This window comes from Bubalus kerabau, chromosome 20 (assembly GCF_029407905.1).
Source record: "Bubalus kerabau isolate K-KA32 ecotype Philippines breed swamp buffalo chromosome 20, PCC_UOA_SB_1v2, whole genome shotgun sequence".
NCBI classification, from domain to species: domain Eukaryota; kingdom Metazoa; phylum Chordata; class Mammalia; order Artiodactyla; family Bovidae; genus Bubalus; species Bubalus kerabau.
Window position 1 is genome coordinate 32,439,016 of NC_073643.1, and position 16,923 is coordinate 32,455,938.

General features: G+C 41.6%; 1 long non-coding RNA gene across 1 annotated transcript in view; it reads right to left on the bottom strand.

The window, feature by feature from the left end:
* LOC129634882 (uncharacterized) overlaps window positions 1-6,122 on the bottom strand; it is a 44,640-nt gene extending 38,518 nt beyond the window's left edge. Inside the window, exon 1 of the long non-coding RNA XR_008705968.1 lies at window positions 5,940-6,122. This is a non-coding gene — a long non-coding RNA (uncharacterized LOC129634882). The remainder of the gene's footprint in view (window positions 1-5,939) is intronic.
* Between the last annotated feature and the right edge of the window lie 10,801 nt (window positions 6,123-16,923).

Consider the following 16,923-nt stretch of genomic DNA (forward strand, 5'->3'; position numbering starts at 1 on the left):
TGCCATGCTATGCTTGCCTCGAGAAACTTGTCTGAAGGCTTAATTAAAGACAGCATTGTGATAGATCAAAGATGTGGTTTGCAGGCCTCCTTGCACTGCCTCTGTGAGCAGAGGGTAGTGAAGGCAAAGCAACTGGAGCAGAGGTGATTGTGGCTAGAATGTTTAGGCACAGAGGCACTGAACTTTCCTACCGCTGGAAGGCCAGTGATAGATGGGGTAGCCTTGGAACTAACAGCAGAACAGACTGTCCTAAAGCACCATGCTCCCAGCTCGGTGAGGAGGAGGGGATGAGAAGGACGAGCTGGGGGATTGTCTATGGGGGACCATAGACAACCTCTTCCCCAATATTTGTGCTCATTTTTTTTGAAGTCTTGAAAACTTTGTTTAGGTTAAATGATATTTATGAATCCCTTTCTCTTCCCAGTGTTTAAAAACAGCTCCCATCTACAGAGTGGTAGTTCCTCTACCTTCCTGAAACCATCAAAAAGGCTCTAATAAAACAGCAACAACCTGACCGTAACTATGACAATACAATGGTCAACTCTTACAAAGTGTTTCCTACAACATACCAAGTATCACTCTTAAAACTCTATGAGCTACTATTGATACCTCCATTTTACAGAGGAAGAAACTGAGGTTAGAGTTTACATTTTCCAAAGTTTCACAGCTAGGAAGCTCATAGAGGATTAGATTCCACTGGGTTAGAGAATTGTCAGTGTCTCAAACTATTTTCCCAGCGGTACCCATAAATGCACAGGACTGATGTAAGGTTTCGAGGTAAAAGCCAGAGATGAAAAGGTAAAGTGATGTACTGATAGTCTCCTAGTGTCTTTCCTTTTTCCCCCTCCTTTTGTATTTCAGATTGTGTTTAATATTGTAGCTGTTTTGGTTTTAGTACAAACAGGAGGTTGGCAACTGACAGTACAAGAGGCTGTTTCTACCGTGGCTTTGTGCACTCCCTTTATGAGTTTGGGAAATGCATGGCCAGTAATCACTTCCCAGCAAGAGAGTAAATCGTCAGACCCCAAGGCCAACAGGGTCTGAAAGCAATAAGCAGACTGTCCAGCCACACCAGCTCAAGAACTCCAATTACTTATTTAACAGTGATTTCACAAGCGAACGGAAGGAACATTTCTTTTAGGGGTGGAAGATTATCATATGTAGCTGTCTCCAAAAGGACACATCGTCTGAAGGCGTAGATGACACAGACATTCACTCATTCATTTACTCATTCAATCCACTCATTTATGGAGCTCCAACACTGGCATTGGGGGCAGGAGGAGAAGGGGACGACAGAGGATGAGATGGCTGGATGGCACCACTGACTCGATGGACGTGAGTCTGAGTGAACTCCGGGAGTTGGTGATGGACAGGGAGGCCTGGCGTGCTGCGATTCATGGGGTCGCAAAGAGTCGGACACGACTGAGCGACTGAACTGAACTGAACACTGGCAAAAGGTGCTGAGGCTATAATGGTTTGACCTTGAGGAGCTGGGGTGTTAACTGCTTATAGATATCAGAATAGAGTAATACCCTAGAAATGTAACCCTGTCTTGCCTCCAAGCCACCCCCTTCTCCTTACCAACTTTTCCCCATCTTCTGACAGACAGTCTTGAAAGGCTGACAATGTCTACCCATCTTAGCTAAGTGTCTGATTAAAAAAAAAAATCTGGTTTCTAAGAAACCCCCCTATGAATGCAGCCCAAATTCTTTATTTTGTTTTGAGAAACAAATGCTTCCTAATGGCCAAAATATTTAGGTTTGAAAGCCACATAATGAGAATACACAATAGTCGATTCCCTCAACATTTTTTTTTTATTCTAGCAATAATTTCCTTGTCACTTGAATGTGACTCCCGATTGTCACAATGACTCTGAGACAATGATTCGGTGCTGCCTGATGGCACAAAGTGAAGCTTGAAGCTGATGCCAAAACCATGTCAGCTTAACTCAGGAAAACAACAAAAGCTCGGAGCAATTTCTTGTTCACTGAGAAAGTGGGCTGGGCCACTGAATCGGCACACAGGTTCATTCAAGTCCATTTTCAGTCTCTTCATCTGCTGTCCCTCCCATCTTCTGACTTGGAGGGTCCCTTTATTTGACATATACGCTACCTGAGATTCCTAAATCCAGAACTATGGATAGTGAGCAAGCCTGAAGCAGTCTCCAAGGGAATTTCACCCTCCACCCCCATCTCAAGACAAAAATCTCACCCACGTGTTTTCAGTGAGAGACTAAGATAATTCAGATTGTTCAAGCTATTAAAGTCAAGTCAAAAGGCTGCTGCTGCTAAGTCACTTCAGTCGTGGCCGACTCTGTGCAACCCCATAGACGGCAGCCCACCAGGCTCCCCCGTCCCTGGGATTCTCCAGGCAAGGACACTGGAATGGGTTGCCATTTCCTTCTCCAATGCATGAAAGTGAAAAGTGAAAGGTAAAAAAAAAAAAAAAAAGAAAAGTGAAAGGTAAGTCGCTCAGTCGTGTCTGGCCCTCAGCAACCCCATGGACTGCAGCCTTCCAGGCTCCTCTGTCCATGGGATTTTCCAGGCAAGAGTACTGGAGTGGGGTGCCATTGCCTTCTCCGAATCAAAAGGGTAGAGAAAGACAAATATCGTATCTTTATATATATATATATATATATATATATATATATATGGAATCTAAGAAAATGATACAGATGAACCTGTTTGCAGGGCAGGAATAGAGACACAGATGTAGAGAATGGATATTTGGACACACAGGGGAGAGGAGAAGGTGGGATGAATTGAAAGAGTACCGCTGACATATGTACACTGCCATGTGTAAAACAGATAGCTGGTGGGAAGCTTCTGTATAGCACAGGGAGCTCAGCTTGGTTCTCTGTGGTGACCTAGAGGGGTGGGATGGGGGCAGGGGTAGGAGGGAGGCTCAAGAGGGAAGGGATGCATGTATACATACAGCTGATTCACTTCATTGTACAGCAGAAACCAAGACAACATTGTAAAGCAATTACAGTCCAATTAAAAAAAAAAGGCTATCCAGTGTTCTGGTTTTTTTCACAGATAATAAATCTATGGCCCAGTGGCTGTCATTCTCCACCAATGAAGCCCTTGTGTTCTTGCCCAACGAGCCTGGATATGACCCCAGAATCTTACTCAACACAGTACCAGCCCCATAGGATTCAATATGGCAAGAGACAAAAACTACTCTGCCGACGTCTACAGTCCGAATTTCAGCCCCTTGGGGTTTTCTGCAAATAGCATGTATTGTGCAAGTCAGAAAACATTTGTTAAGCCCCTGGTCTGGGTCTCATAATGCTGAGGTCAAGAGCAGACTGACTGATGCCCTTATGGAAATGAGAGTCTAGTGAGGAAGCTGCATGCTGAATAAACACACTCAACGATGCTAGATTTTACAATGTGTAAGGAACTCAACTTTGAAATGCAATCTGGAAAAAGAAGTGTCCGTGGGACCAAGGACTACCAGGGATAAGAGCTAGGGAGTGGAAGAGTTCAGTAAGTGCAAAGGCTGAGGCATCGATGGAAATGCACAGAAAATGAGTGGAGCCACAAAGCCTGCGGCAGGAATTGTGCTGACGAAGAGGCTTCAGGGTCAGAGAAAAGGAAAGAAGCAGCACCTTTACCACTGTCATCTTCTTTTGAGAACCTATTCATCCCACAATGCTCAGCCTGAGTGTCCCTTCCTGTCCCTTCCTTCCTTTCCTCTGCTCCTGGGCTGCTGTATCAAGAACAACATTGCTATACTATTTACAACCAACCTAAATGGCCATTAACAGATGAATGGATGAAGAAGATGTGGTATACACACACAGGGATGCTATTCAGTCATCAAAAATAACAAAATAATGCCATTTGCAGCAAAATGGATGGATCTAGAGATTATCATTCTAAGCAAGTAAGTCAGAGAAGACCAATAACCATATGGTATCACTTATATGTGGAATCTAAAACACAATACTAATCAACATATCTATGAAACAAAAACAGACTCACAGATATAGAGAAGAGATTAGTAGTTGCCAAGGGGGAGGGTGAGTAGGGGAGGGAAGGAATGGGAATTTGGGATTAGCAGAGGCAAACTGGGCTTCCAGATGTGGTTCTCTGGTGGCTCAGGTGGTAAAGCTTCTGTCTACAATGCGGGAGACCTGGGTTCAATCCCTGGGTCGGGAAGATCACCTGGAGAAGGAAATGGCAATCCACTCCAGTACCATTGCCTGGAAAATCCCATGCACAGAGGATCCTGGTAGGCTACAGTCCATGGGGTCGCAAAGAGTCGGACACAACTGAGTAACTTCACAACTCAGATGGTAAAGAAGCTGCCTGTAATGTGGGAGAACCCAAAGAGTTGGACACAACTGAGTAACTTCACGACTCAGATGGTAAAGAAGCTGCCTGTAATGTGGGAGGACCCAGGTTCTATCCCTATGTCGGGAAGGTCCCCTGCAGAAAGGAATGGCAATCCACTCCAGTATTCTTGCCTGAAGAATTCCATGGATAGAGGAGACTGGTGGGTTACAGTCCATGGGGTTGCAAAGAGCCAGACATGACTTAGAGACTAACACTTTCACTTTCAGAGGTAAACTCTTATATATAGGATGGATAAACAACAAGGTCTGACTATACAGCACAGACAACTATATTCTAAATCCTGTGACAAAGCATAATGGAAAAGAATATGGAAAAGAATGCATATACATGTATAACTGAGTCACTTCCCTATAAAGCAGAAATTGCCATAACATTATGAATTAACTATATTTCAGCAAAAATTTTTTTAAAAAAGGAGCAATACTGCAGTAAAACTAGAGACTTCACCACATTCAAATAGAGTTCACTTATAAAGTCAGTACTTAAGGAGAAAATTATACATAGTAAAAAAAAAAAAAAGTGCCCATAAATATGAATTTAAATCATCAGGATCTGGCCCTTTGTGAAACCCAAAGTGAAGTATCAACCTCCTCAAGTTTCTCTTGCTTTTAGCTTTTTGTTTTCACTAAGGCACCGGAGTATGAAGTAGCAAAGGGTGCAAGGCGACTTTTTTGTTCTCTTTCCTTTCTTGCCAAGCCCCTGAATCCTATTGCTTTTGGTTTGCTGAGTAACGTGTGGCCCCTGAGGCCACAGAGCCCACCCCACCCCCCACCCCGAGGAAAGTCTCTCTGAAGGAAGGAGACTGGCACAGAGGGGCTACAGTGTGTGTGTGTAATCACGTTTTTAAAAGATGGTTCAATACACACTCCTCTCTTTTCCCTCATTAAGAAAGCTTTGCAAAAACTAAATTCATAAGCACCATTTTAGGCACTGGATTCTGCATTGTGTGTGCTTCTGATGCATTAGCACAGTGTATGTGCGTAAGGCAGGTGTACACAGCAAAAGCAGAGGCTGCTGGAGTGGCACCACTCCATCTGGGTAACATTTGTTCTCCGAGAGACTGTGTCAATGGAGGAATTTAGGGGACACTGGAGCCTCACCCATCCCCCCAAGTGTACAAAATTCACTGCAAAATCTAAAAGCTGAACAAACTACTAACCAACTGGGGTTATGAACAGCAATTCACGTAAAGCAATACTCGTCCAAACTTCAGCAAAAATGGAAGCCCTATGCAGAGATACACATTTCTACCAGTGAGAGTAACACCTCTTTCATGGAAAATTTAACTTGATCCCTTTGGCTAGATTACATCTTTTCTTCTGCAACACACGCTCCCCTGTCATTCAGGATTCCTCTCTTATAACCTCAGCCTATTGATAATTATTGCTCACCATATGAATCAACAAGACTCTGAAATTAGCATTTCTGGGTCCTATCTACTCACAAATCCTTATCTGCCACTCACTTGTCTCTTTCCTCATTCCGTAAATATCTCATGAACACCTATGTACTAGTTTCTATTAAGAAGTTACTACAAACCAAACGACTTAAAAGAACACAAATTCATAAACTTACAATTTTGGAGGTCAGAAGTTCACACTCCGTCTCACTGGGATTAAACCAGAGTGATGGTGTCGGAGCAGCACTCTAGGGAAGAGTCCATTTCTTGCCTTGCCCAGCTTTTAGGGGCTACCTGCTTTCCTAAACTCATGGCGCTCCAACACGTCAGCTTTCATTTCTGTCATCACATCTTGACCTCTGCCACTGACCCTCCCCCTCCCCTTTTATAGGACGCTGTGATTACATTGGGCTCACCTGGATAATCCATACTGCTACACGCTCCAACTTAAGAGCCTAATATTTATCACACCTGCAGTCTCTGTGCTAAAAGTAACCTACTCACAGTTTCAAGGATTAGGATGAGGGTGGGGGAGAAGGCAGGTATTACCCATTTTCTACAACCTACTGTGTGTCAGGCAGTACATTCATGTCATGAAGCGCTGAAACAGACGTAGTGTCTGCATGACACTGTGTCCAAGAGTAGATACTTCCTGGCAGGCCAAACGCCAAGAACAGAGCCTCTGAAGCAGTACTCAGCAGAGAACTCTGTGAATTTGGGGGAACAAGTCGGTTTGCAACAGAGTGGGATGGATCATTTGTGGCAGGAAGTGACAGGAGGAATCAGTCAGCAGGATTTTAGGTTTACAGTGATCAGAGCCAGAGATGCCAATGCAGCTTTTTAAACAGGTGTGTATGCGTGTGATGTCTATGGACACAACTCACTGCCTGGCTTAAGGGTGGAGACAAGATCGGATGGACACAGAAAACAGTTAGTTAGGAACTCCTTGCAGTAATCCAGACAAGTGGTGGTGGGAGCATGAATCAGGATGAAAAACAAAGATGGAGAGGAGAGATGAACGCTTTTGGCCGGGGACGGGCGAACATGGGCCGGAGGGCTAGGTCTGGTTCACAGCTGTCTTTTTAAAGAAAGTTTCATTGGAACGTGGCCATATTTCCTTGCTTACTGATGTCTTTGGCTGCTTTCACCTACAAAGGCAGAGTTGGTTATTTGTGACCAACACCAAGAAGACAGCAGAGCCTAAAATATTGACTATCTGGCCTTTTACAAAAACAGTTTGCTAACCTCTAGTACATAAAGTTAAACTAATGGGACTTCTGTCTCACTGGGTAGGGCAGGTGGAAGAGAGGGAGGTGCCTTCACTGTGGATGGTACCCACTCAGATAGGCCCTGGTTTGAACCGTGGTGAGGAGTGGTGGTGTTGAGCAAAGACCAAGAATTAATTGCTATCTCAGTTAGGGCTGAGTTGACTTTGAGACTTCTAAGGCTCAAGGATCAATAGACATTACGGGTCTAGCGCTCTGAGGAAATATTCACAGACCGTAGTAACTTGCCTACTTGGTGCTCAGACACATACATAGTGAAATGTTGGACTAAATCCCATGAAATATTGCAGCTACAAATGGCATGTATGAAAACATGCCACTTCTCCATTACTTAAACTCATCATAACAGGCTGAATAATATGCCTCCCCAACCCAGATAAGTCCATATACTGATCCCCAAACCTGTGACTGTGTGTACCTTTCATGGAAAAAGGGAGTTTGCAGATATAATTAAGAATCTAGAGGCTATCCTGGACTATTCGAGTAGGCTCAGTGCAACCACAAAGGTCCTTATGAGATGGAGGCAGAAGGGGCAGAGAGCTCAGAGGGGGTGAGGCGACACAGAGATAGCACTGGAGTGGTCTGGGGCCAAGGAATGGCAGCAGCCTCTAGAAACTGGAAGAAGAGACAAAGTCTCTCTTGAATATCCAGAAGGAAGAGGCTCTGCTGACACCTAGATTTCACCTCTGTAAGTCTCATTTCAGAATTCTGAACTCTAGAACTGTAAGAAAATAAATTTTGGGGGTTTTAAAATTTATTATTATTATTTTTTTAAAGTTTGGGCCAAGCCACATGGCATGTGGGATTTTAGTTCTCTGATCAGGGATTGAACTCACGCCCCCTGCAGTGAAAGCACGGAGTCCCTACCACTGGACTGTCTGGGTAAGTCCCTCATGTTGTTTTAAGTCACTGACTTTGTAGTAATTTGTCACATTAGGAAACTAACAGAGTTCTAACAGCTCATTATTATATTTTGAATAAAACCCAAACTCCAAACTCCCCACTGCTGACAAGACTTACATTGCTGGATCCTTCTTGTTACCCTACCTATATCAACGCTCCCTAATTCCCTGTCTTCTCAATTCTATACTATCCAAAATGGTAGCCACAGGCCAACTGTAGCTGCCCAGGACTTAAAATACAGCCAGAGCAACTGAGGAGGTGAATTTTTAAATCAAGTTACATTTTAATTCATTTACATTTTAATTTAAAAACTGAGGCAGTGTAAAAATCTTTTCTCCTTTACACACCACTTTATTGTTGGGTAGGATTACATTTTACTTCATCTATCAAAAAATTAGCATCCAAATTGAGATGTGTTTTAAATATAAAATGTACTCTGGCGTGTGAAGACAGTATAAAAAAGGTAAAAGATCTCATTAATAATTTTTATATTGATTATATGTTGAAATGAAAAGACAACATATTGAATATGTGAGGCTAAATGAAATACATGAAAATTAAATTCATCTGTTGCTTGGCTTTTCTGAGTGTGGCAACTAGAAAATTTCAAAATTAGACATGTGGCTCGTGTTATATGTCTACTGGATAGCAGGCTCTGGTCTCCCGACCTCTGGCTTGTTCCTCTGCTTGAAAAGCCACCCCCCCAGATATTGCAGGCCTCACAGTCCCAGCCTCTTTCAGTTCATTTAGGGTTCAATGCCAGTGTCATCTGTTCAAGAACATTCTCCCCAATGCAAGAGGTCCCGATTCTCTCTCGGCCAAGTTTCATCTTATTTTGTATCATACATGCTTGTTTATCGTATTCATAGCAACCAACAGCACTTGGGTCCTTATTTACTTGTGTGTGTGTTCACTGCGTGTCTCCCCCAACTGGAATGCAAGCCCATGGGAGCAGGGCCTCTGATGGTTTCATTTACCCTTGTGTGTACGTGTGTTCTCAGTTGTGCTGACTTTGTGTGACCCCATGGACTGTCCATGGGAATCCTGGAGTGGGTTGCCATTTCCTACTCCAGGGGATCTTCCCAACTCAAGGATCAAACCAGCGTCTCCTGCATCAGCAGGTAGATTCTTTACCACCGCACTCTCTGGGGAAACCCCATTCACCCTTGGTCTCCAGCATGTTGAATGATGCCTAGACGATTTCATGGACATCATGTCTTGACAAGACCTAACTGTACCTCCAACTGTTGAATTTCCAATAATTTTCCTGGAAGCTTTTAAATAAAAGTCTCTTATTTTACTAGAGCAATTTTCAAAGGGTTTCTATTGCCAGCAACCAAAGGTACTTTAACCAAGGACACGGGTTGCATTAAAGAGAGCGAAGAGGTTACTTCACTCTGATTTTGAACTTGGAGCAGTTTTGTAGCCCTCTTCAAAAATAAATGTGTAAACCAGGAAAAGGATTAGGGAAAAGAGACTAGGAATGGGTTCTGTTTTCCTTTCTGTCTCCTCGCAAAAGGACAGTTAAGGAATATTTTCCCTATATTTTTGTTTTTCTTTAACGTGTGAGTTTGCTTTGAAAGGTTCTTCTCCAGGTTTTTTGATTCACTAACGCTGCACTAAAACCAAATTTGGGAAGGAGAAAAAGGGCAGCCGACCCTCTAAATCAACTTGCAACAACCTGAATTCCTTCTCTGGTTCTTACTGAGATCGCTAGTTTCCTTTTATTAGTTAACACTGCTGCTGTTATTTACACAGCTGTTAATAGTGCATTTTTTCCCCATGTTATTTTTGTTTTTTCCAATTCTGTTTGTCTGGGCGAACTTGGATGCTGACAGTTTATGTACAGCCTGGGATTTAAATGTGGAGTTGTCAGTTATTATAAAGCTCCAGAAATAACAGTTCATCCTCTCAAGATAGAGTGTTCTGGATGCAATTTTTTGAAAACAGGACTTGAATGACACAAGCAACAGAAGCAACTTGGGTTTTATATTATTAGTCAAAAGGTAGATCCAGGCTTTTTGTACTTTTAACTTGAAGATAAAGTAGATTGCAAAGATACAGTCTTCTTTATGATGGTATCTTCAATTATGGAGAGAAATTCTTTGGTTTTCCAATTTACATATTTTACTCAAATTTTATATTTTTCTCCACTTTTCTTTTATCTTCCTATCTTTTCTTACTCCCAGTGCTTATAAAATAGAAAGGGGGGAAAATCTATTTGACATGAGAACACCAGGAACTGACCTATACAACAGATTTAGATTGACATATTTTTAATGATAAGCAGCAGAAAGTGAACAACTTTTTTTTTCCTTCTTAAGCTTGACAAGTGATTTCAATTCAGCTGCAGAAAATAAATAGCCATGCAGTCAGAATTTTTCAGGTTCCATTTTACTCTGGGCATGAATAAATGGGTTTTGCAGGAAGAGATAAAATTAAGCAGGACCAAAGTTTTTGGGGCAGTGTCTACAGCGCCCCAGCTGAGATATCTGACAATTACCCCCTTCTTCTGGACTATTGGGAGCACTACAGTCTGCCTGAACAACCACTGAGAAAAACTGCAGAACTGTGAATATCCATGTTACTCTGAATTTCTTCCCTCTCCCCCTTTGAACAGACTGCATACTTACCATAGGATGTGCGTGGTCATGTATGTGTTTTTGACAATAGTTTTTACTGTGAAAGACAAAATGCAGAGGAGACTCAATGAAATTATTTTATTCAGCCTATTGCAATAGGGATAATGTCATCAATGAGGAACATCTCAAAGAAAAGAAAGGGGGGCTTGGATCTCATAAAAGGAAGCAAACTAGGGAGTCATCCCCAGTCTTATGGGAATCATGAGGAATGATGGAGAGGAGTCATACCTGAGTCACTGAAAAGGGATGAAGTTAAGTCTTAGCTCAGAACAGGTGAAGGCAGAGTGTCCTAGGAAGGCAGCACTCTTTCAGAACCCAAAAGGGTAAGGAGGTTTCATTTTTATGTTTTAATACATTTAATTATGAACAAAGTGATATGACTGCCATTGCTGTTTAGTCACTAAGTTGTGACCGGCTCTGCAACCCCATGAACTACAGCCCACCAGGCTACCCTGTCAATGGGATTTCCCAGGTAAGAATACTGGAGTGGGTTGCCATTTCCTTCTCCAGGGGATCTTCCTGACCCAGGATCAAACCCAGGTCTCCTGCAATGCACTTGGATTCTTTTACTGCTGAGCCACCAGAGGAGCCCAGGAGGTTTTTTCTCCTGTTGTTGGTTTTTTGGAGCACAGGGCTTAGGCAAAGTTCAACACTGTCAGACTATACTTTTGTTCAAGATGAATGAATATAATTTGTTGCTGAATATCTCAGAGCTGATCAAAAACAGGGTCTAGGAAATCATGTCTCGAGGATTCTTGTTTGCATTTCTCCAAACTCAGCTGGACCATCTGTTGAGAGGTGGTAGCAAAGGTCAGTTTTCTATGCATTTTGGACATCAGGCATCTTCAAAGAGGAAAGCCTAAACTAAAAAAGAAAAATATTCATGTAAAATGTTTTCTTCCAATAAAGAGCCAGGAATTGGACTCAGGATAACCAGTTCTGTGGATTCTGAGGACTTTGTGAAGGAAGATCTCCTGGGCATGTAGTCATGAATTTCTTCACACCCTAGAGCGAGAATACTGATGCTCTGGGTGATTGCAGTCCATGGCATTGACCAACTCCAGTATAAATGCATACATGACCAGACTACCTCAACAGTCCACACTGTGACTTGTCCAGGGAGAATTCAGGTCCATGCATAATTGGCTGTAAAGATGAGTTATCCGAGGTTAATATCAAGTCTCTGAACTTTGGCATCTAGGACTTCTTTAGATTTTGGAGTCTGATAGGGATCTGGGTAGTGAACTTTAGTTATTGGTGATGTCAAACCAGAGGTAAGTAAATCTGAAAACACTAGTTCAGAGAACTGTAGGCAGATATCAAAGGAAATCTAAGAACTGCAAATTTGGTGAGGGTTGACAGTGTGAGCAAGGCAAAAGGTTCCAGTGCAATCTGCAGGCAGATACCAAGAGAGACAAGATTTCCAGAAAACAGTGCATGCTCAGACCATGAAATCAAAGGAGGTCAGTACCGGAAATCAAGACAATAAAAATCACATCTTTGCCTGGCTACCAAGGGACCAAAGTCTGGAGCACAAGATCAGGAATTGGACCCACTGCTGGGTCCCCAGTTCTCTAGCCAGGGAAGAACTGCCCTAGTTACTTAGCTAGATTAAGCAGAGATCTGAAGATGAGGTCTAATTCTACCCTAGCTGTACTCCCAAGCTGTGAAACACAGAATACAGGACCAATCAGGAAATGATCCTACACAGGCTACCAGAATAGGGAGAATGTATTAACAAGAACAATCTCAAAGAAAAGGCAGTGAATTTAGGGTTTGATAGAGGCAGGTAAGCAAGAGAGTCATTAGGAAGGCTTTTGGGAGTCAGGAGGAACAATGGAGAGGGATCTTATCTGAGAAGAAAGGTTGAAGTGAGTGTTGTCTTAGAGTCCAGTGGAGCAGAGCAATCCTCTGTGGTGAGCTATTTCTCAGAATATGAAAGAATCAGGAGCACAGGGGGTTTCTCAGCCATCATCTCTGCTTTGGGGGGCTCAAATATAGAACAAGTTCAACATTGTCTCCATTTCCCAAGAGTTGCTTCAATATTTAAAACAGGAACCTACACATGGCTACTCGAGGAACAAACAACTGGTGTCTGGTTGACTAGGAACAGCAGTAGGTCTCATCTCGAGCCCAATACTTGACCTTCTCTAAGTGTCGTTCAGATTTTTCTTAGACTCTTATTGACAAGGAAAGCCAAGGACCTGAGAGGCAACGAATTTTTTTAAATTTTATTTTTAATCGGGGGATAATTGCTTTACAATATTACATTGGTTTCTGCCTTACAACAATGTGAATCAGCCGTAAGTATACACATAGCTCCTTCCTCTTGAACCTCCCTCCCACCTCCCACCTCCCACCCCGTCCCAATCCTCTAGGTTGTCACAGTACATCAAGTTGAGCTCCTGGTGCTGTAGAGCAACCCCTTACTAGCTATCTATTTTACATATGGTAATATATATGTTTCAATGCTACTCTCTCAATTCATCCAACCTCTCCTTCTCCCCCTATTCTCTATGTCTGTGTCTCTAGTCCTGCCCTGCAAATAGGTTTTCATCAGTACTGTTTTTTTAGGTTCCATAAATATTCACTAATATATGATATTTGTTTTTCTCTTTCTTACTTCACTCTGTATAATAGGCTCTAGATTCATCCACCTTACTACAACTGACTCAAATTTGTTCCTTTTCATAGCTGAGTAATATTTCATTGTATATATGTACCACAACTTCTTTATCCATTCATCTGTTGTTGCTTCCATGTCCTGGCTATTGTAAATAGTGTAAGGCAACTGATTCTAATGTGACTCACTTCTGTTACAAAGTGAGGCATATGAGATCTAGCTCTCTGATCAGGGATCAAATCTGTACCCTCTGCTTTGGAAAGCAAAGACTTTAAAAATGGAGAGGGGGAACTTTGGAGCTTTAAAATAACTTTTACCTCCATATCAATTCTAACCACTGGGAAATACACATTAGACTCTAGAAACATCACCAATCTAATGGTGGAAAATACAAAATTTGGTTGGAAAACGATGATTGAATCCTATTTTTTAAAAACTCACTTGGTCTTTGTAGAAGGCAGTTAGGAGCTGAACTGAAATTGCTGGCAAAATGTTAGCAATTTGGATGAATTAGCAAAAAGATAATTTACAATTAATGAAAATTCTGAACTAGCGAATACAGTATTTAAAAGAAACTCAGGTTTATTACTTTCCACCACATTCTATAACTCAAATTCACTAAGGGAACTTGCCTAGAAGATCATCTTAGGAGACCTATTTTAATAAGAATTACTTATAATTAGCATAACAATTTCGTATGCAAATGGTACTTCTAAAGTACTTTAAATTTACTCAAGTATTTTATACATTCCCATTTGCCATCTTATTTACACCCTTAATTTGAAGCTTTCAATGAAGAATGACTTTCCTAATGAAGAGTCAACTTGAAGCCAGCTCCACAAACTCTGAATTAGCAAACCCAAATCAATGAGATTTTACTTCACATATGTTAAACAGCACTATATATAACACAAATACTGATTCCTAGTGATATACTATTATACTAAAACTCTACTCATATTTAAATTCTGTAGCGTTTATACATACAGGATTTATTGTAGGTTGGGAAAGAAACTAAGTTATTGCAAGTAATTGGATGTGAAAGGCTTTAAAATTCATACTGTAACTGCCTGTACTATATACCGTATATCTTCATCTGGTACTTTTAAAGAAATAGCACTTTTGAAGACTATTTTCAGAAAATAGTTCTTCAATGCCCACAATCTTAGTTCATATGTACAATCAATAGGAAAAAAACTGTAACCAACAGCACATTAATAGGTCTTTAAAAACAAATATAAACTAAAATGAAGAAAAATATATGCATCCCCAAATTTACATCTGAAGGATGAAAGAATATGCAAACCAGTTTCTAATTTTAGCTACCTGGGACACTCTATCTTTAATTTAACTCTGAGAGAAAATGCTTTTGACTGCTTTGAGTTTTTAGGGAAAAAATTTTTTTTTCATTTGGCAAGCATCATGGGCCACAATTTTAAAATCTAATTCTTTCTCAATCTACCTTTTGCAGTTTCCAACTCTCCCATTTATCTCTGGAGACGTACAGGCTGTGTTTACGTTGTGCCAGAGAGCTGCAGCAAAAGTGGAATTCCAATTCATCACCCAGATGTTTCCAAACTCCATGGAGCCATATTTGGAATTGTATATATAAAATATCCCTATCATTTATTAATTTTTTCCCCACCTGGATGTTTTGGCATCAAGTCACTTTATGTCTGGCAACTCCTGGGGATTTCATATGAAGGCCTGGGAGAGGGGCTCTGTGCTAATCAGTCTGATTTAATCTTGAAGTCCAGCCAGGCTGGTGGGGATGGGAGGTGGCAGACATTCCCCAAATGCCCAATATTTATAACTCAGCTTCCCCACTCCCCCCACCCTCCACCTCCCCCAGTGAGTGGTGATCCAAAAACCAGGATCAGTGAAAGGGTACTCTCTGCCCCTGAGTAGCGATCAATAAGAGAGAAAGCTAATTTGCTTTTCATTCAGTTCAGTCGCTCAGTTGTGTCCGACTCTTTGCGACCCATGGACTGCAGCACTCCAGGCTTCCCTGACCATCACCAACTCCCAGAGCCTACCCAAACCCATGTCCATTGAGTCAGTGATGCCATCCAACCATCTCATCCTCTGTCATCCCCTTCTCCTCCTGCCCTCAATCTTTCCCAGCATCAGGGTCTTTTCCAATGAGTCAGCTCTTTGCATCAGGTGGACAAAGTATTGGAGCTTCAGCTTCAACATCAGACCTTCCAGTGAACACCCAGGACTGATTTCCCTTAGGATGGACTGGTTGGATCTCCTTGCAGTCCAGGGGACTCTCAAGAGTCTTCTCCAACACCACAGTTCAAAAGCATCAATTCTTCGGCGCTCAGCTTTCTTTGCAGTCCAACTCTCACATCCATACATGACCACTGGAAAAACCATAGCCTTGACTAGACAGACCTTTGCTGGCAAAGTAATATCTCTGCTTTTTAATATGCTGTCTAGATTGGTCATAACTTTTCTTCCAAGGAGTAAGCGTCCTTTAATTTCATGGCTGCAGTCACCATCTGCAGTGATTTTGGAGCGCCTCAAAATAAAGTCTGACACTGTTTACACTGTTTCCCCATAAAATGTTTGTGTGTGTGTGTGTATACATATACATATGGTGTCACTTTTGTCATAAGAATAAAAGTACTGTTTTTTCCTCTTGAAAGAAGATAATATTCATTCCTCTGCTGATGGACATTTAGGTTCCTTCCGCTTCCCGGCTATCGTAAATAGTGCTGCAATGAACACTGGAGTGCCTGTGTTTTCTGAAATCATGGTTTCTTCTGGGTATATGCCCAGGAGTGGGATTGCTGGGTCATATGGTAGTTCTAACTGTCCACTGACAAAGGAATGGATAAAGAAGACATGACACATATATACAATGGAATATTACCCAGCCATAAAAAGGAATGAAATTGTGTCAGTTGCAGAAACATGGATGTACCTAGAGACAGTCATACAGAGTGAGGTAAGTCAGGAAGAGAGAAACAAATATCATGCATTAACATATATATATATATATGGAATCTAGAAAAATGATACAGATGAGCCTATTTGCAGGGCAGCAATAGAGGCACAGACATTTGTAGAGAACAAACGTATGGACACCAAGTACAGAGGGGTGTGGGATGAACAGGGAGATTGGGATTGACATAAATACAGTATTATGTATAAAACAGATAAAAAATGAGAACTTCCTTTACATAGCAAAGGGAAATCTACCCAATGCTCTGTGGTGACCTAAATGGGAAGGAAATTCAAAAAAGAGGGGAGATATATATATATATATATATATATATATATATATATGCATGACTGACTCTGCTGCACAGCAGAAAATAATACAACATTGTAAAGCAACTATACTCCAATAATTTTTTTTTTTAAGAAAATGATGAAATAGTTATAGAGTTGGAGCCAGAAGCTCTCCTTAGCAGAACTTTGAGTCTGTTTCATTCCTTTCACAGATGAGCCAACTGTGGCTAAGACAGGTAAAGTGGTTTGTCCAGGGTGGCAGAGTGAGTGGAAACTGAGACCAGAACGAAGGTCAAAACAAGCCACGCACTGAAGGCCAATGTCCGTAGCGCATCTCCTTATTTTGCCATTGGGAAAACCTATTATGATAAATCGGGCTTTTATTGCTTTAAATGCCAAACTATATTAGGATAATTCTGACACTGATATAGGCTTAGAAAGCTTCACATTGCTTAAATGATACAAA